This window comes from Lutra lutra, chromosome 10 (assembly GCF_902655055.1).
Source record: "Lutra lutra chromosome 10, mLutLut1.2, whole genome shotgun sequence".
NCBI lineage: Eukaryota > Metazoa > Chordata > Mammalia > Carnivora > Mustelidae > Lutra > Lutra lutra.
In genome coordinates this window covers 92,519,460-92,540,679 of record NC_062287.1, presented here as the reverse complement: position 1 = coordinate 92,540,679, position 21,220 = coordinate 92,519,460, and the positions used below count along the sequence as shown (strand labels likewise).

General features: G+C 38.8%; 1 long non-coding RNA gene across 1 annotated transcript in view; it reads left to right on the top strand.

Moving 5' to 3' along the window:
- The window catches only part of LOC125080160 (uncharacterized), a 560,007-nt gene extending 541,090 nt beyond the window's left edge, over positions 1-18,917 (top strand). Inside the window, exon 3 of the long non-coding RNA XR_007121227.1 lies at positions 18,841-18,917. This is a non-coding gene — a long non-coding RNA (uncharacterized LOC125080160). The remainder of the gene's footprint in view (positions 1-18,840) is intronic.
- The last annotated feature ends 2,303 nt before the right edge of the window (positions 18,918-21,220 follow it).

Below are 21,220 nucleotides of genomic sequence, written 5' to 3'. Positions count from 1 at the left end.
CTTACCAGTACTGTTATATGCAGAGCACTATATTTACGCTGCCTCGAAGAAGTTGATTTTGCGACTTTGCTTTTATGTATAGACATGAAAGCATCCGAGAGATACAGACTCGGGCGAGGCACGAGCCAGTGTGAACATGTGTGTGGATGTGCATGTGCCTGTGTTTGTGGTTGGGGGTAGGAAGAAACGGTGTATTTCAGGGACAGAAGGAGTCATGCAGAGATGCCTTAAACTGTGGACTTACATGTATGAGAAGAAATTTAACACTTAATTGTGACCTACTTCTGTATGAAGAACTATTAACAGCGTTCACTGGCACTTAGGATGGTGGGCAGGTGGTGTCCTTCTAGAAGCTTCTTGGAGCTCTGCCCATCTGCTCTGTTTCACCCTAATCATATATGTGGCCAGTGGGCTTCATGTTAGGGCCACCTCAGTAAATCATTTACATAACTTATATTTGCTTTGCTGAAGAAGTACCCTTCAGTTACAGTAAAACCTTAATTCAGAAAAAGGGAGGACAACAAGATGACAGTAATAAGAGCTTAGAGATTGAACAGGCTTAGCCAAGAGAGTGATACTATTAGAACCTCTAAGCCAGCATCTAGTTCACAGTAAATACTACTATGGAATGAAAGGGGAGGGTAGGAAAACTAAGTTTTAAAACCAGACTCCAAAGACAGCCACTGTATATGCTTTCCAAGTTCTCAGAATGAATTTGGGAATGTTTTCTCCCTGGATAAAATCTTAGGGCCTAAAGAGACAGGTCTCTGAAGACACAAAAGCTTAGGTTGATTTCCTCCTCTGTGACTTCCTAGCTATTCTAGGTGTATAACTTTGTCACTCGGATTGCTGATTTTACCATTCTTAATATCAAAAAACTAATGTCTACCTTATAATAGCAATGAAAGGATAAAGAGCATAGTGCGCAGAATCCTGGACCATGTATGTGTCTCACATATGAAATAAATAAATGGTAGCTAACTTTTCTAGGCAATTTGGGATTAAAAAGATTAGCATTACCTGTATGAACTCATTTAGCCTCAGAGCCAAATTTAAAATAGTTACTTTAATACCCATTTCAGAGATTGGAAAACTGAGGCCTGGAGAAATTAAGTATCTTTCCCAGGTTATAGAACCAGGAAGTAAAGGAGCCAGAATCCAAACTGAGGCAGTCTACCCACAGAGACTAAACTCCCAGACCCTCTGTGCTGCTCAGTATATGCTGACTGTAAGTAAAATTATGACTACCTCTTCTTTCTTCTCTTACTGGGGTAGTGCCACATCTGATGCTCTTCTTAATTTTACCTTGAAGAAAGAAATCCTTAACTTAGCACCTTCTTTTAGGATTATCACTTTTTAATGATTATCTGTTTATAAGGGATTCGCTTATCCTAGGACCTGTCACACACAATTTTTGATATTGTCCAGACACTCAAGAGATTTAAGATCCAAGTTAAAAATATTTAAATGCCAACGTATTCATTTTTCTATAACTCTAGGCAACAAAATGGATATATGCGCAATTTATGTACGTAATAAACTCTGTGTAAACACTTCCTGGTGACCTACTTTCCTCCAAGTCTGTCTCATTTTTTAAATCTGTACTCTTTTTGCATGAGGAAAAATCTCTCTTTTTTTTTTCCCTCTCCCCTGATTTCCTCCTCCTTGTCAATTGGAACTAACAAAGGCAGTAGAATGCAGTTCATGTCACACACTATGGGTTTCAGTATTGAAGCCAATTGTGTCATTCTAGACAATGAGTCTGTATATAATATCCATTTCTTCACCTGGGAAGAATTTTGAAAAATAAGCCCTTCTTCTTTCCGTAACCTTTTATTTGAGAGTTTAGCAGAAATAACACAAAACAATTCATGATCAAAGTTTCTAGAAAATCAATGCACAGTTTACCTCTTCATATTTTACTAGGTATTACAATCCTTATTTCTATAAAGGGAGCACTGCCTTATTTCTATTACTTTCTCTATGTTCCAGCTAATCCTCACCTTAGCAGAAGGTTATTAGATGGAAGGAGCTCATCTGAGTTCACCCTGCACTGGTTCATGCATTTACTCTTCTAAAATATTACCCAGCCTTTAAAAAGAATGTGGTAGCTCTGTATGTTCTGACATGAAAAGATGCCCAAGATGTATTAAGAAAAAAAAAAGTTGTAAGACAATATGTTTACTAGGGTTATAATTTTTTTCAAAAGAGGTTAAAATGATTCTATGCATATATGTATCTACAGAAAATCTCTGGAAGGGTGTATTCTAAAATGTTGACGTTAATTACATATCTCTGAAAATATTTGTCTATAAGGGCAGTGAGGGGCAGAATGAAGCAGTTTTTGTTATTCCACTTTTGTATTGTTCAGTTTTGTATGGTTATTTAATATTACTCAGCATTACTACCGTAATCAGAAATAAGCAATTTACATCATTCCTGTTATCCAGGATTCTGTACTTACACAAAGACCGATGGGACATTTCTGAACTTGGTTGATACTGTAGTCTTAACACATGGGATAAGATAAGTGAAAACAGTAATTATAACACAGAAAAATATAATCAGTTCCTTAAGAGAAGCACATGTATATTTGAGATTAGGAGAAAAATACATCTTACTATATGCATGTTAAGGAAATTTTAAGAAGAGAAATGGCATTCAGTTGACAATGAAAAGAGTTTAGCAGGCAGGATTGTTTAAGTGGAAGGAAAGTCTGTCTCTTCTTTCTGTTGCTAATGTCTAGAATATAGTAGATGCTCAACAAATGTGGCTTGTAAGAAAGAGGAAAGGAGAAAGAGGGGAGATATGACATATAATGGAGTAATTATCTGCTCATAGAAATATAGAGCTAGGTGATATATAGAGATAATCTCATTTCATTCTTAAATGCTCTCCAGAGGAACAGTACGATTCCAACATCGCCTGTGATGGATGGGACCTCACACAACTTCTATTCAGAACTTTTATTTCATCTACTTTTATTACTAGAAAGTGAATGATCTAGTTCAACCCTTACTTTAGCAATGAAATACATTTTCTTTTTTTTTTTTTAAAGATTTTATTTATTTATTTGACAGATAGAGATCACAAGTAGGCAGAGAGACAGGCAGAGAGAGAGGAGGAAGCAGGCTCCCTGCAGAGCAGAGAGCCTGATGCGGGGCTCGATCCCAGGACCCTGGGATCATGACCTGAGCCAAAGCCAGAGGCTTTAACCCACTGAGCCACCCAGGCGCCCCAGTGAAATACATTTTCATGAGTGAACTCTTTTCCCTGTTACAGGGATAGGTAGTGGTACATGTCCCTGAACCCAGAAGTTTTGAATTCTTAGGAGTTCTCAGTAGTGTTTTTTCAGTGAATATGAGCCCAGCTAAAATAGCTGCTCGTCCAAAGTTATGCAGCATGAAGTATACTTAAATATAAGACGTACTAAGGAATGTTGAACAGTTCAGATTGAATGGAACACGTGATTTATGCTGGGGATTCATAAGAGAAAAATCCGGGTTCTACTTCAGAGCCAGTTAAGAAGAGTAATGAGAAGTACATGCATCACGATGTTTCAGGAGGTGGGGGAAGGGGTGACTTCTGCTTTCCACCAAAATGAAGGAAAAGAGACCAGATCTAGCTTCCTACCTGAAACATCTCAAAAAAAAAAAAAAAAAAAAAAAAAAGTACCAGTTATATGACACAACAATGCACAAAATAGTGAATATTGAGCAACAAAGGATAATGACTATCGAAAGGCAATGAGAGAGGTGCCTGGGTGGCTCAGTCGGTTAAGCATCTGCCTTTGGCTCAGGTCATGATCCCAGGGTCCTGGGATCAAGTCCTGCATTGGGCTCCCTGCTCCATGGGGAGCCTGCTTCTCCCACTGCATGCTGTTCCCCCTGCTTGTGCTCTCTCTGACAAACAGATAAATAAAATCTTTAAAAAGAGCCACAACAAAAAGACAATTAGGGACCATTGAGAGCACCAGATGTGAATTCTGCAGTTGTCTCAAGCTGCCTGCCTGCTGTGAGTTTTTAGGATCTGGTATGGAAAGGGGAAGCTGATGCAGAGAGAGCGAGGAGGAGGGAGCTAGATCAAAGAGGAAGGTGTCAGGACACAGAGAGCTGCAAACGGGGATGGCAAAACGGGGAAAAAGAGAGCAGCATACTGTAGAAGTCTGTGGAGTTTTCGCCTCCACTTTTCAGCTGCTCAGTGAATATGTGTGAAGAAATACTGTGGCCGCAGGGCAACATCCTAAAGGTTAGAGGGAATGCTGCCCAGCACTCACCCTTACTTCAGAATATAATTCCTGTTTCCACCAGTCAGAGTAGAAGACTTCATAATTCATGAGACACATAATTCATGCGTCTGTGAAAAAGACCTGCCTCAGCAGGAACAAATATAGCCCTAAACTAGCCTCTGCTGTATTACTGATGAACAGAAATTAAAAACCTTTTTCAAAAGGATCAAATTATTTCTAAGAAACTTCACTGCCTCTCAGAACAACAACAAAACTAGAACTGGTTTTAATTTTCTAAGTAGCTCTCATTTCTCCATTCTTAGTCATAAATATTATATTGTCAATTGGTGTATTTTACAACTGAGATTTAAATATTTTTATAAGCATCATCAGAGACCAGAAAAATTAACATAAAAATAGTAATATATGATTATAATGTATTTTCTATGGCCCCAATTTCATAATTCTCCTAATTTAAAAAATTGTGCTATTTGCTTCTTTTTTCCGAATAATTAATTGATAAAGAGCTTGCTCTGATTTAAAAAAAAAAAATGCTGAGGCTGAATTTTTGAAATCTGACTCCTATATATTGATTGCTGAATCTTTGGGCATCAACCAAAGTTATCAGAACTCTTCTTTGGGGTTTATTTGGAGGCACAAATGATATGGTTTTGCCTGTTTGATAAATCTACAAGACCAGGGATCTAACCTCTGATCTATGGAGCCATTGCCTGTTTGATAAATCTATCCAGAATATACAGAAGCAATAAACTCTCTTCCTCATGGAGAGTGAACATACCCACTGTTCTACCTTCCTTGAACATGCTGAAGTTCTAAATGCTACTGCTGATTCCACTGTAACAGTAAAAACTTGCCTTCACTTATAAGATAATTTATATATTTATCTTCATGTTTACAACTGATACTTGCTTCATGAGTTTAAAGTTGGAGTCAGAGGAATTCCATTGCATACTCTTTATTAGGGGGTGGGGTTGTGTTTAAGTGCTTGTTATTATCCTGGGTCTATATAGTCTGTTTAAAGCTTATTTGCTTTAATTCTGTGTTAAGTTCTCCAGAATCAGTTGGTATCGATTTATGGCTCATTTGGTAGAGTACAACCAGCTGACAAGAGAGATAGCCAAGGTGATTGCCACTGAGGAGGGCATGGTGATTAAAACAGACACAATGAGCATCACTGCACAGTTCACCTTGGATGATAACACTGAAAAAATATACAAGCTGAGGTGAATAGGAAAGAGGGAGGAGTCTTTATTTTTAAAATTTGCCGTTTCTTTCTATTGAGAAGTATTAATCAAAAGCCAAGTGTTGTTTAAAGGGTAATATATGGACCAAGATTACCAAGACCAGAAAAATAGCCCTGATGCTCCAAAACTATCTAAAGTGATCCTTCCTGGAGCATGATTTCAGGAAAACAATGATTAAATGATGGGATCTAACCTTGCAGGTGTTTGCAGAATCATCCAGTAACTGGGAGCCCAGTGGTTTGGAAGTCTCCCCCTGCATGGCTACACTTTTTGGAAGTACAGGAGAAAGGCAGCCACTTCAAGAATCCATGTCACTCCCCAAACAGAGAGATTTTGGGAGATAGAGTTCCTAGCTAAACTGTCTAAAGCAGGCTTTTGTTAATGGAGTCCACAAGCTTCAAGTTATTTCAGCCTGTGAGTTTCTTAATGCCAGAGGCAATCTCTTTGCCTCCTTTCCAATGAAGCTGAAAGAAAAAAAAATTGTATCTGTTTTGCAAGTCTTGCAGATTTATAAGTTTTTGTATTGAAGGTGAACCTCCTCATAAGAGAGTACAACAAAATTATTCTTGAAAATAGAAATCTCACAGTTGATAGAGGAGGACGAAATACCATCTCCTCAAGCTGTATGGTCCAACTCTGTTGCAGAAGCATCTGTGAATGGTGAATATTTCTAGCTTTTTTTTTCTTAATAGGAACATTAATAATGAAAACTTCAACCCTTTTTTACCTAATATAAGATATTCCCTTTGTTTTACTGATAGAATTATTTTCTGATAATCTGTTGATTTTTCCAAGTCATTCTTTACTGTTCATTCAAGGGGAGCTAGCATTTGAGAAGTAGTTAATAGGTACTAGACACAATCATGAATGTCCACAGGTAGTACTTAAGGCAACCTTAAGATAATGCTATTTTGGCTAAGGGGACTGAGGTTTGGTGAGTTTAAGCATTTTCCTTAATAAGAAATGTGGCAGAACCTGGATTAAAATCAGGCCATTCTTTTCTCTCAAAGGAAAGATGAAAAAGAGGGAGGGAGCTGCATGGACAAGGACCTTGTGCCTAAATTCTACGGACCTGGGTTTTTCTTGGGTTTTGATTACTGTAACAAGGCTGCTCTGTGTTGGGAGTGAAGTGTATTCCTCACTAGAATGAAGAGATTAATGTCTGTTAACATTCCAAAGATGTCCGCCTTCATCATGTTCACACCCCCTTGTTCATACCTTCCCCCCCCATCACCAACTGAAGCCAGTTTCAAATGGCAGAACACAGATTATATCAGAATCTGTGTGATGTCTGTAATATTCCATTTAAACGAATTGGATAAAACCTCTCTTGGGTCTCACCAGGAAGTTTTGCTTAAATGGTCCCTAACTCTGTTTGAAAGCCTCCTAATAATATGAAGAAACCCAACCGTAGCCCACAAGTGAGTTCTTAGAATTACATTTTCCTTGGCAGGTAGATGGTTTTGCTTCATGCTGGAATGGAGAGTAATGGAGAATTGTGGTTAAGAATATGGGTTTTGAAGCCAGGTTACTGAGAATTGTAACCCAATACAGTCATTTGTGTGATGGCGAGCAGTTATTTAAACTCTTCAAGCATCAGTATGCTCCTGAACACGTGGGGAGAAAATAGCCTGCCTGCGGAGATGCAGTGAGGATGGAACGTTACAAGTGCGTGCAGCTCTCCCGCAGCACCCAACACTCAGCTGCTGAGCATTTCCTCCTTGCAAGGAGTCAGCTGAGACTTTGCACGGATTGGCTCAGAGAGAACAGCTCCAGGAGGGACGTGTAATCCTGTGGCCATTTTACATTTAAGAAAGCTGAGGTTTATAGAAGTTTATATAAAACACGACTCTAGTCACATCATGACGTGAGGGTATGAACGTGGGTTTATGTCTACTTTCGACCCCTGAACTCCTAAGCACGGTCCTCTTCGTTTTATACCTGCCATCCTCATGTCACCTTGAAGTAAGGAGGTGTGTAATTCCTGTTATAGGGAATTAGTAGTAGAGGCTCTGGCTTGTTAAAGGACTTGCTTATGATCACATGGTTGGTAAAGAGTGGAGTCAGGATTAGAACCCAGGTCTGTTTGCTACTTCCTTGTCTTCACGACTAGTGTCTCCCTCTCCTTCACCTCCCGAAACCTCCATCAGAATACACTCCATGCATGATGGGACTCTTCCTACAATGCAGAAGCCCTCTTGTCTCTGTCCAGCATTAACCCCTTCAGGGACTCTATTCGGAATAAAATCAAACATCTTTGTAGAACTTACCTGACTCTACCTTCCCCTTCTCCTCTCATCTCTTGGTGCACTGCCTGCCAACCCCCCTTAGGAGGCATTGACCCATCCACTTTGAGATCTTGTATTCATTTTCAAAACCTTTTCTGAAGTCCTGGTCCACCAGTAACAATGACGCCTCCCATGGTGGTCGCCATCATGATTGATTGGCAGCCCTAACTGCTGCTTTCAGTATTTACAAAAGCTCTGGCTGTTAGGCTGTGTTGCCCCTGGACTGCTCCCGTCCAAAGGTTGCTACTAGCTCAGGTCTGTTTCGGTGAAACACAGGCCTCCCGTCATGGGGGACTCTAGCTCAGGGATGTCCCACTGACTTACTGGAGTCCTTCCTGAAGCTATGCAGCACTCCCAGACTCTTTCCACCCAAACTTCTGTCCTTCCATCCTCCTTTCCTTCTGTCAGACTTCTGCCATATTCTGGAAGCTGCCTTTTCTAGCTATTGATCATTCACTCTTTATCCTTCACAGACATTTTCCCCAATAAATTTCTTTTATGTCTATTTCCATTTTGATGTGTGCTTCTTGATGGACCTGAACTGACATAGCCATAACGGTGCCCTTCTCTATCCTGCACATACACCATCACAAACAAAACAATCACATTTATGACTTATTTCTCTTTCCTAATTAGATGGTGAAGGCAGTAAAATCAGGGGAAAAAACATTTTATTACATCATTTATTTTTTAGTCCTTAACACATTTCTTGGTACTTAGTGAATACTTAATAAGCGTTTGGATAAATGAGTGCTAAAAGTTTGATGATCTCATCAAACATGAATTTATTTAGGTCAAAACAAGAAAAATGACATGTTTACTTCTCAGCTAACACCACCCAACCAATGTGGAGATACCTGGAAGTTAGCTTAGGGTCACTAATGCAAGGCTTGTGTCTCAGAGTATTACCATGTGGCTTCTATGTGCCCAAAATATTTTCTGGAGTTCAGATGAGTTTTCATGCTTATGAACTTAATTTAACTAAACTGAAATCTTGAAATCTCACTGAATATCTCTCATCACTAAATGAAGCAGCCTTGATTAATCACTCCGAGCATTTCAAAATAATCTGTCAGTTAACCTATATTTAACATAAGCATCTGTAAAATCTATATGAGAGCATTCATCAGAAGGAAAGCATATTCTTGGAGAGCTATAAAATCAGATAGTAATTCTTAATATTTCAAGTGAGGAGTAGGGTATAGAATGTTTCTATTTATTACTAGCAAATCTATTACAAATCTGCTCAAATCCATACAATGATAAAACTTATTTTTTGTCAGGTTGGTTTATATATTTACATATATAAATAGACTTTATATATAAATTAAATAGTCTATTTATAATTGAATTTTCTCTTCCCATAAAATTAGACTAGTTTGGCAACCTAACTCTGAAATACTATGTCATTGCTTGATACCAGCCAATTCTACTATTTATTTCTCTCAATTTTTCACATTGGGGATCTCTGTTAGATTTTTTTTTTTCCACGTGTGATCTCTTAAATATGGTTTATGCTGCTCTGGCACCATGGACGATGAGAATAATAAGTATCACTTACTAAGTATCTATTATATGAACCCCAAATTATGTGTTAAATGCTATTATCCCAATCTTTCAAAGAAGATACTAAGGATCAAAGAATTATAATAACTTGGAAACCTACTGCCTTATCAGTGCTTTGAACACAGATCTGCCTGAATTTTGGACCGTCCGATCTTAATACAGTTGTTTTGTGTTTTGGCTATAAGGTTCGAACATCATCTATTGAATATTTTTTAACATTAAAAGCATACAGTGATTTTCTGAGCACCTTGAAGTTTATTCTAGAAGCAGCAGAAACCACTTGGGTTTTAAAAAAAAGAAAATAATACAATTTGATATGTGCTTAAGTAACATGTGGAAAGTGGATAGTGTAAAAGACGTAAGGGATGTTCGATGAAACTAGAAAAGGAGAAGCTTGGGGCGCCTGGGTGGCTCAATGGGTTAAAGCCGCTGCCTTCGGCTCAGGTCATGATCCCAGGGTCCTGGGATCGAGCCTCACATCGAGCCTCACATCGGGCTCTCTGCTCAGCGGGGAGCCTGCTTCCCTTCCTTTCTCTCTGCCTGCCTCTCTGCCTACTTGTGATCTGTCTGTCAAATAAATAAATAAAATCTTTAAAAAAAAAAAAAAAGGAGAAGCTTGGAAGCCAGTTGTCGACAAGACAAAGCAGGAAGGGATTAGGATCTAATCTGAGAATATAAGCAAGGGTGTAGACAGGCAGGGAAGATGGGAGAAATCCTTCTAAACTCAGTGGCCCAACAGTGTATGAACTGTGGGCCTTTGGTCAAATTGTTTAGCCACAATGAATCCGTTCGCTCCTCTGTGAAATGGTGGCAGTAAAGTCTATTTCACAGTGTTATCGTGAGCTTTAAACAATAGTATCTTAGCATGCACTTGGATGTTACATGCTATGAATCTTGATGCTTTTATAAGTACTATAAGTACCAAGAATTTTTTTTCTCAAAGCTTCAGGATTGAAGTAGTATCATTATCACAGGTTTATAGAACTCAGAAAACTGAGACACAGTGAGGCAAAGGAAAAAGCAATAGAGTTGTGGCAATATCAGATTAAAATAATGGCATTTATTATATATCTGATATACAGTTGGTGCTTTATAAATGCCTGCCATTTACCACCTGGATTAATGTCCTCGAGAGGCAGAACCAAACATGACTCATTGCTGTAAGAGGGTAATCCAGCACTTGGTGTGAACTAAACTGATTGGATCCTCATGGACACAGTTTAGGTCCTGTTCCTGGTGCTGGGAATAAATACAGTGGTAAAATAAACATGCTCCCGCCTTCATGACTTTTTCTTTTCTTTTCTTTTCTTTTTTTTTTTTTTTTTTCTGCTTGGAACAGATGTTCTGATGACTAGGTGATTGAGTGAAGGAAACAGAGTTGGAAAACTATTTCTAAATTATTTTCTGCAATATATATATATGTATATATATATATATATTTTTTTTTTTTTTCTGGAAACATTTGCTCAAAAAGCTGCCACAAGAAAAAGATTCTGCAACCTCTCTCTACTGTATATTCAGTGATGACTAGGGGAACAAACTTGCTTCAGATTCTTTCATGAGCTCTTTCCCTTTTCATAGAGATAATTTTTTTATCTAATTTCTAACAATTTTTAAATTTTTTTATTGTGTTATGTTAGTTACTGTACAGTACATCATTAGTTATTGATGTAGTATTCCATGACTCATTGTTTGCATAGAACACCCAGTGCTCCATGCAATACGTGCCCTCCTTAATACCCACCGCCAGGCTCACCCATTCTCCACGCCCCCTCCCTTCTAAAACCCTCAATTTGTTTCCCAGAATCCATAGTCCCTCGTGGTTCGTCTCCCACTCTGATTCCCACCCCGCCTTCATTTTTCCCTTCCTTCTCCTAATGTCCTCCATGCTATTGCTTATGTTCCACAAATAAGTGAAACCATATGATAATTGACTTTCTCTGCTTGACTTTACTTCACTCAGCATAATTTCTTCCAGTCCTGTCCATGTTGATGCAAAAGTTGGGTATTCATCTTTTCTGATGACTGATTGATATTCCATTGTATATATGGACCACATCTTCTTTTTTTTTTTTTAAAGATTTTATTTATTTATTTATTTGACAGAGAGAAATCACAAGTAAGTAGAGAGGCAGGCAGAGAGAGAGGAGGAAGCAGGCTCCCTGCTGAGCAGAGAGCCCGATGTGGGGCTCGAACCCAGGACCCGGGATCATGACCTGAGCCGAAGGCAGCGGCCCAACCCACTGAGCCACCCAGGCGCCCCAAGGACCACATCTTCTTTATCCATTCCTCTGTTGCAGGGTATCTCAGCTCTTTCCCCAGTTTGGCTATTGTGGGCATTGCTGCTATGAACATTGGGGTCATATGACCCTTCTTTTCACTATATCTGTATCTTTGAGACACATACCCAGTAGTTTAATTCCTGGGTCATAGGGTAGCTCTATTTTTAAGCTCTAGGCTGTTACAGGTCCAGTCCTAGCTACAAACTAGCTTCTTTTCTGGTAAATCCTCAGCTCTTAAAATAGTGCCTAAAACAACAAGCACTCAATTAATGTGTGTTGAATGAGTGGATAAGTGAATGAATAAATAAAGCCATTTTTTTTTTCACTTTGTAGACCATTCTTTCCTTACATAGAGTAAGATGCATTCTCAGGAAAAATTGAGTATTCAAGAATTAATTACTAACTGGCATGTGTACTAGGATTTATGGTTGTTCAGAGAAGATAGAACAATTTGAAAATTGTTCTTTAGAGTCATTTATAGCAAGCATTGAGAAGATAATTTTGGCTACATTTATGTGGGCACCAAAACCACAGCATTTCTTTGAATTTCAGAATTGCCATTATGCCATCTTTGTTTTTTTTAATTAAATCTCACTTTCAAGATTCATATCCTAAACAATTTTGTAAAAACATTAATGCTTAGTATAAATATGTCACTGAGTGTTATATCAGCCCAACAAATCATGAGAAAACTTCCCTGTGCCCTTCCACCTCATTCTTCTATGTGGACAGGTATATAGCTTGTACATAATTGTAACATATATGCTAGTTAGACATTTCCTTTTTTCACTTGATATTGTATCATACGCATGTTTATATAGCACTATGTAATTACATAATTATCATTTTATGTCTGGATGATAGTCTTTCTATTTACCCCAACCCTGTGTAGCTGCCCACCCACTTACCTTCAGTAGAGTTGTGCAATTTCATCAGTTCCAAATTGTGTCTAAAAACACACATTTGTAAGATATAGTCATTATATTGTATCATTTTCTAGTTGGAGAAATGCTTGAAATTCATACAAATGAATAATTCTTTCCATTTAAGGGTGGAGATACAAAAACTGTGAGGGTACAGTGAGAGGCAGAGTAGCCTGTTAGGAAGAATGGTAGAGTGCTAAGTGGATATAAATTGTATGATCTGGGACCATCACTTAACTCCTTTGTACCTAAGTTTCCTTGGGTGTGTCTCACTGAGATTGTATTTTTAAGGAAATTGTGTTTACCAGCCTAAGATGTCCCACCTGCCCCAAACTAGCCATTGGTATTTTTAAACTAATCTACACAACACAGAATCAAAATCAATCATGTAATGCACTTAGCCTAATATTGAGCATATTGTATGTGTTTAACATATGCTACCTGCTGCTGTGATTACAATTATAATGATGGTGATTATAGTACATCTCTCCTTGGTATGAGACAGGTGTATTCTGAAACTGCCTCTTGGTTTGTTGTCAAGTAGAGGGAATTATCTGTAGGATTTCCTCACCCTTCTCTTGGAACTTTTTCCTGTGACAGTTCAGAATCATTGTCATGTTCTCATCCAAATGAAGAAAGGTCAGAGAAGATTAAGGTTGTTGTTATTTTTTTTTCTCCTCTGCCATTATAGCTGTTTATCAGAAGGAAGAGAACTGTCAGAACTGGAGGAGGACCCAGGCCTGCTCATTTATCTTTGCCCCCTCTTCCAATCCAGGAGCACTACTGATAGAACATTCTCAAGTGATTCTTTTTAAGTGACTCAAGCAATATCAATTAGACTGGTATTTGTCATAACTATTTTATTGGCTCTCGGTAATCATAGCATGAATTACTGCTATCACTCTCCAACATTACAATGAATCAGTTCACAGAAGCAATTACAAAGAAGAGTGAATTACTCTTGAGAATGCTTCTCAAATACCACAAAGTAATCAGGTCCTAAAGAATGTTACGATGGTATCAGTTACTCCATTTTTTTTAACTTGTTATTAGTCTTCTACATACTCGCTAAACATCCTCAGGTATAAAAGTGACTAGATTTGGGGAACTCTGATATATTGATCCCAAATGATATATTCTGGGAATAGCAACATAATGACTGTAGTTAACAATAGTGCTTTGTGTATCAGGAAGTTGCTAAGAGAGTATATTTTAAAAGTCCTATCAAAAGGAAAAAAATATAACAATGTGAATGTGATGGATATTAACTAAACTTATTGAAGTAACTGTGTATATTGTGGTGCTATACACACACACACACACATATATACCATTATATACATTAAACTTATACAATGTTATATGCTAATTATATCTCACTAAACCTGGGAAAATGATTTTGAATTAAAATTGGCTTTTGTCATTGGGGAGGGTATATGCTATGGTGAGTGCTGTGAAGTGTGTAAACCTGGCAGTTCACAGACCTGTACCCCTGGGGCTAATAATACATTATATGTTTATAAAAAATAAAAAAAAAATTAAAAATGGCTTTTGTAAACAAGCAAAGATAGGAGCAGACCCATTGATACAGAGAAAAAACTGGTGGTTGCCAGAGGAGAGGGACGTGGGTGGGTGGGCAAAATAGGTGAAGTGGAGTGAGAAGTACAGGCTTCTAGTTATGGAATGAAAAAGTTACCGAGATGAAAGTTACAGCATAGGGAGTGGCACCTGGGTGGCTCAGTTGGTTACACATCCCACTTGGGTCGTGATTTCAGGGTCATGAGACCGAGCCTTGCATCAGGCTCCATGCTCAGTGCAGAGTCTGCTTGAGAGTCTCCCTCTCCCTCTGACCCTCCCCCCACCTTTTCACATGCTCTCTAAATGAATGAATGAATGAATGAATGAATGAATAAAATCTTAAAAAGAAAAAAAGTAATAGCACAGGGAATAGAGTCAATGTTGTGTGGTGACAGATGGTAGCTATCCTTGTGAGCACAGCACAATATATAGAATTGTCAAATTCCTGAGTTGGTTCCCTGAAACTAGTGTAACATTGTGTGTCAACTCTACTTCAATTAAAAAAAATTGATTTTTGGGGCGCCTGGGTGGCTCAGTAGGTTAAGCCTCTGCCCTCGGCTCAGGTCATGATCTCAGGCTCCTGGAATCGAGCCCCTCTCTGCTCAGCAGGGAACTTGCTTCCTCCTATCTCTCTGCCTGCCTCTCTGCCTACCTGTGACCTTTGTCTATCAAATAAATAAAATCTTTTAAAAAATCGATTTTTTTGTCGCAAAGCTACCTAGATTGACATGTTTCACCACTTACTAGCTGTGTCCCTGTACACATTACTCAATCTCTCTATGCCTGTTTTCCCATTTTCTGTGGAGATAATTATTGTAGCAACCTCATGGGGCTATTTGAGAATTAAATGAAATAGTATAGGTAATCACTTAGAGTAGTACCTGATGTGTAATAAGTGCTCAAAACTGTCAGGTATTTTTGCTATCATTATTAATTTTATTACTAGAATAGGACATATTTCCTAGCTATAAAAATCAGGCAACTATAAATCACCTATTTTTTAGATGTTAATAACAGTTATTATGGTAAAAACAAATGACCTACTTTAAGATCAAAAAACCAAACTTTGGTACTGAACCCACCGCAAATTAACTTTATGAACGAAGTCAGATATCTGAAAATTGCTGTAAAACCCAAATGTGTAGACTGTAAGACAATACATAATTTGTATCAGGATTGACATAAGACTCAACTATATTGTATATTTAAGTTGTTATGTCTTATTTAGTGCCTTTTGATACTCAAATTACATTTTTTACTGATCGTTTCATTTTATTTATTCAGCTCCCTTGGGAAACTGATTGAGCTAATGTTATTATGTTAGTCTTATTGCTAAGGATCTGGATTCAGAATGAAGTTACACAAGCAAAGTATGGTGAAACAGGAGTGGACTGTATGTTTTCTCACACCAAAAGAATAAACTCCTTCAACACAATGTATTTAGGCCCTACCATGTACCAGGCATAATGCAAAGCACTAGAAGTATAGCAGCACATAAATCAATGAAAATTCTCGCCCTCACGGAGTTTACTTGCTTTTAATGGGAAAAGAAGAATTATTTTTTAAATTTATTCTTTTAAAGATTTTATTTATTTAGTTGAGAGAGGGATGAGGGGAAGAGGGACAAGCAGACGCCATGCTGAGCACAGAGCCCTATGTCTGGCTCGATTTCATGATCCTGAGCTCATGACCTGAGTGGAAATCAAGAGTCAGACGCTCAACCAACTGAGTCTCCAGGTGCCCCAAGAAGAATGATTTTTAAAGGTCTCTATGTGAAAGATGTAGTTTATTAGATGGAACAATAACTTTAAGGAAAAACTGAGGTATAAACAAGGATAGGTAGTACAAAGTACAGGGTGTCCCTCTTTTAAATAGGGCAGACAGGCAAGTTTTACTAAAAAAGTGAATGGATATCAGTAAGTATCCAGTGGAGGTTTGTAAGAGGTTCATCTGGGTCAGGAGAAGAGTATTTCTTGGAGAGGGAACAGCAGAAGAGAAGCCCAAAGGATGAAACAAGCCTGGGATTTTTTTTTAAACTTTTTTTTTTTTAAGATTTTTATTTATTTATTTGGCAGACAGATCATAAGTAGGCAGAGAGCCAGGCAGAGAGAGAGGAGGAAGCAGGTTCCCTGCTGAGCAGACAGCTCAGATGTGGGGCTTGATCCCAGGAGCCTGGGATCATGACATGAGCTGAAGGCAGGAGCCTGGGATTTTTGAACAAAAGCCAGGAGGCCATTGTGGTGTGAGCACAGTGAACAAGAGGAGGTGTCTGAGAGTTAACATGGGACCAGATCATGTAGGATTTCGCCAACCTTTTGGTGATTTTGGTTTTTATTAGAATGAGATGGAAGCTACTAGAAGGTTTTAAGAATAGAAGAGACTTAATCTGGTTTATCCTTTAATACAATTCTTTTGGTTGCTATTTTGAGACTAGACAAAAAGAAGGGATAATATAAAATAAGAAGACTCCATTGCCAAAAACTTAAAACTACTTATAGTGGCTTGGACCACTATTTTATTGGTGGGATGGGGAAAGTAGTCCTATTTTAGATACATTTGGGATATCTTTTGAAGTAAGCACAAGTGAGATTTGTTAACATACTTGATATGGGGTGTGGAGGGAAGAGTGGAGGCAAGGTGACTCTGAGTGTTTTGGAATGAAAAAAAAAAACAATGATAAAATGAAATTGCCCTTACCTGAGAAGAACTTTTAAGAGGAGCAAATTGGAACTCAGTTTTAGATATGCTAATTTGAAATTAGCACTCTAAGTGGGTCTATCAAGTAAACAGTTGATTTAAATACAGCACTCATGCAGAAGTATGGGCTAAAACAGAAATTTGGATGTAAAGATATTTATATTTTATTTATTTGTTTGACAGAGAGAGAGAGAGAGCACAAGCACGGGGAGCCGGAGAGGGAGGAGCAGGCTCCCCACTGAGAAGGGAGCCCAATGCAGGACTTGATCCCAGGATCCTGGGATCATGACCTGAGCTGAAGGTGGACGCTTAACAGCTGAGTCACCCAGGCACATCAGTGTGTACAGATATTTAAAATAATAGGCTTGGGTTAGCTCTTGAAGGGGCATAGTCTAATAGAAAATAGAGGATGTTAAAGATGTAAGCCATGAGGAGAAGCCTTCAGAGTAGACTAGGAAAGCATAACAGATTAGAAAAGGAAAATGGGAAGGAATGATGATTTGGAAGCCATGCGAATACAGTATTTCAATTGAAAAGAAATATCTTGTGGGTATAGTGTAAAGTCCTGACTGTAGCATTACTAAATGTCTGATTTACACCAAATTAAAGTAAGAAGCAATTGTCCATTATATTTGAGTGCCCATTGTGTGCACAGTGCAGATGGTGATTAAGGGAAAACCAACCAACCAACTTTCACAGATAAAACATTCTTCTTGCCTTTAAAGCTCAAGGGCAGGGAGGTAGAATTAAAAACACTGCTTATAAGTCTCATTATAAATGTAAGAAAAAAACAAATTCTGTGGGAATATGGATAAGAGAGAGATTAAATTTGATAGACAGCTTCAGTGGGGGAAAGGTCATATTTGAGCTGGGTATTAAACAATAACTGAATTTTTGGGGGTCAGAATGGGAATGGATAAATAATAATGACGCTGCAGGCAGACAAGATCACATGAGCAATGCCACAGAGGCAGGAAAAGGCAGAACATGTTCAGGGATGCATAATAAATTGATTGGACTAAAATAGAGTGTGCAAAGAAAGAAGGGAGTAAGTGGTAGTAGATACATGTTTTTGCCTTTAAGGAACATCTTGGTCAACAGTCCAGTAGAAAAAAATTTTTTGAAAAGCTAAATATTATGATTACTATCATTTTTTAAAAAAAGCCTTTTATAGGGGCACCTGGGTGGCTCAGTGGGTTAAGCCACTGCCTTCGGCTCAGGTCATGATCTCAGGGTCCTGGGATCGAGTCCCGCATCGGGCTCTCTGCTCAGCAGGGAGCCTGCTTCCCTCTCTCTCTCTCTCTGCCTGCCTCTCTGTTTACTTGTGATCTCTCTCTGTCAAATAAATAAATAAAATCTTTAAAAAAAAAAAGCCTTTTATATTCTGCTAAACACCTGTCACCCTCCGAAACACAATAGACAGTTATTTTACTAGTAAGATGAGTCTATTTGAGAGTAAGAGGAATTGCAGTTCAGGGCAGGCAAACCACAAGTCTGAAGAGACAATGGGACGATCAGCTTCATTTGGGTTTTAGGAGGAGATCGGGGAGGATTGGTTTGAACAAAAGTTCATTAGAGAGGAACAAGTTTGAGCTTCTGGTGGCTTCTCCTTGGCGGCAACCGGTGGTGTTGCTGCTGAGGCAGAAAGAGAACTTACTTCTTTTTCTTAAAAGTAGGGAATGAACTTCCTATGTGAAAAATGGGCCCCCTTATGGAAATGATTTTCATCTTCCTTCTTTTTGGTGTTATGTAGGCTTCAGGGAGCAACACCCACAGGGGAGCTCCCCGTTTAGGGCCTCCTGCCTCCATTGCAAAGGAAGAATCTTTGATTTATTCTCATAAACCTCAAGCATGACATAGAGTAGGATGAATATACACTTGGAAAATATAAAGAAATAGAAATTCTTCCGTGTGATTTCCTCTCTCTGGTAGCTTTACATTCACCTACTTTTTGCTTGGGCTGTTTTCTAACTTCCTAAAGTGTAATGTACTTTAATTATATGTCTTCCCTAGAAATGGTTTTCAGTCCTGCAAGGCTGCCAGATCACCCAGCGAGAGTGGGACCAAGTCAACTGGAACATCCAACCCACTGAATGTACGTGAGTACCCCGTTAACAGCTTTTAAAACGTGAGAAAAGGTATCTTGTATGTGATTTAAAGTGTCTTGGAGTCAGCTGTGAATTAATATGTTTAATTGCTTAGTGTGGGTGAGCGAGCTCTCACTGGTGACAGCGGGATTTGTGTGTGCACCCGTGACGGAGCTTGACTTCCCCTCAAAATACACACATTGCATTTGTGCCTGGGATCACTTGGTCTCTCGTAACTACACCAGACACCATGCTGAGTTTTATTTGCCTCCCTGAACCGGAAGGCACCCGGTTGTACTGGGGTTCTCTCTTACCTTTCTGTTGTCTCTCAACCTTATCCCCGTTATACTTAAGCCAGTTGCCAGGCAATATTTACTTATGTCGTTATTGGAATATTTTATGGATCCTTCATTAGATCAAATGCCCCAAGCAGGCAAGGACCATGCCTATTTGCTGACACATCATAGTCACTCAACATTTCCATGCTGCCTGACCATGCCTGGTCCCTGGTGGGATCTGACCACTTAAAGTATTCCTACACTTTCATGGTTGTTCAAAATATCTGGGCTTCTTGGGCTCCTATCTTTCCCAGAGTTGCTCAGTCTCAGATAAAAAAGCCTCCTGCTTTCTAGAAAAGATAAGACTATCTGATGTGAACATCACTAAATATTTCTTCATTGGACCTTAAAATATCTGTTTCTATCTCTAGTGTATTTCTTGTTTCCCAAAATAACCTCTTAGATTAGCTTTTAATCTTAACACTTTACATTTTTTACCAACTTCATTAAATTAGCTATTCCTCCCCAATTTGCATCTCTCCATTTTCCTGGTTCCTTCCACATAGACAAAAAACAAACATACATTTGTTGCCCTTATCATGGAAAAATGCAACCAACCAAATGAAAACAAACCTCTTTCGTCTCACTGTTCTCAGTTTTTTTTTCCCCAACTTAGCTGCTTTTAGCCGTTCAAACTTCTTTATAGAACTGTCATTGTTCTTTGCCAAGTCATGGTAAACTCCACAAGAGAAGGGTTTCTTTTTATTGTGCTGTGCAGTATATTTTCAGTATCTGGCACAATATCTAGGCTCAATGATTAAATGTGTTAATTTTAGCTACCCTTTCACTTCCCACTCTCTACCTGAGTGTTAAAATTTTGCTTCAAGCACTGCTTAAATTACTCTCACCACCATAGTTCCCTTCTCTGTCATTCAAACCACGGTTACACGGCAAATACTTCTCTTATATACTATATCATAATCTGTCTTAATTCTTGTTAACTATATATGCCTCATCACTTCCTCAGCATCTGAGGAGGTCAGGACAACAATTTGGTTATTTCTTTAGCTCTCCCATCTCTTAACAAAAGGCTTGCCTGTCAATAATTATTAATGACTTGAATTAATACTCCACGCCTTAAAAGATCTTTTAACATTACGCTGACCACATTAGTATTGCCTTTGATAAAATATTGATAAAATATTTTGTCCCAGAAATAAAAAGAGGAACATGAAATAGGACAACCGTTTAAAAACCATGGGCAAAGGACTACCCTGCCTTGTTTAGTCTACCCATCATTCAGCCATGGAGCCCAAGAAGGAATCTACCTACACTGAGCACTTTGACATCCACTTGAATTCCTGAAAAAAATCAGAATCTGTTAATAGGAAAGGACAGGGCAAGTGGCTAGCAGAAACGCTAGGGGATGTGGGATGACCCAAGACAGCGAATCACAGGGACCCTACGGTGACCATGCAGAATGGACCGTGGCTGGTTCTGCCCCGTCGCACGTTCCCAGCGGGAAACAGACCCCTGGTGGACTGGACTCTGGCCACTGCTGCAGAACCAACACTGGGCACGATTCTCCCTTCTGTAGGTTCAAGTGTTCTCCTTATCTTGTCTTTGTAACTATTTTAAAAATGCACTGAGTTCGGGTTAAAAACCCACCACCCAAATGAATCTCAACACAGATCAAACGCCCGAGGAGGTGTGCCAGGCTGGTCGGACACAGCGACTCCTGGAGGCCCCGTGTGCCTAAAACCCCTTCTCAGTATTAACAGTGGGTTGATTCTCGGGCTATTATATAGACAACCAACAGTGCCTCCTCCGCATTACCTTTTAATTTTGTGCTTGTCCATGATTGATTAAAGTGTGAGAATGGGGTAAGTGACCCAGCTCTGACTCGTGAGTTAGAAGAGAGTGTTTGCTGGGGAATTCTGGGAAAGATTTTTCTTTCTGATAAAAATCTGTGCATGTAGGAAGAGATACCCTCCCCATTTCTTTTCTGCCCTTGGATATTGTCAAATG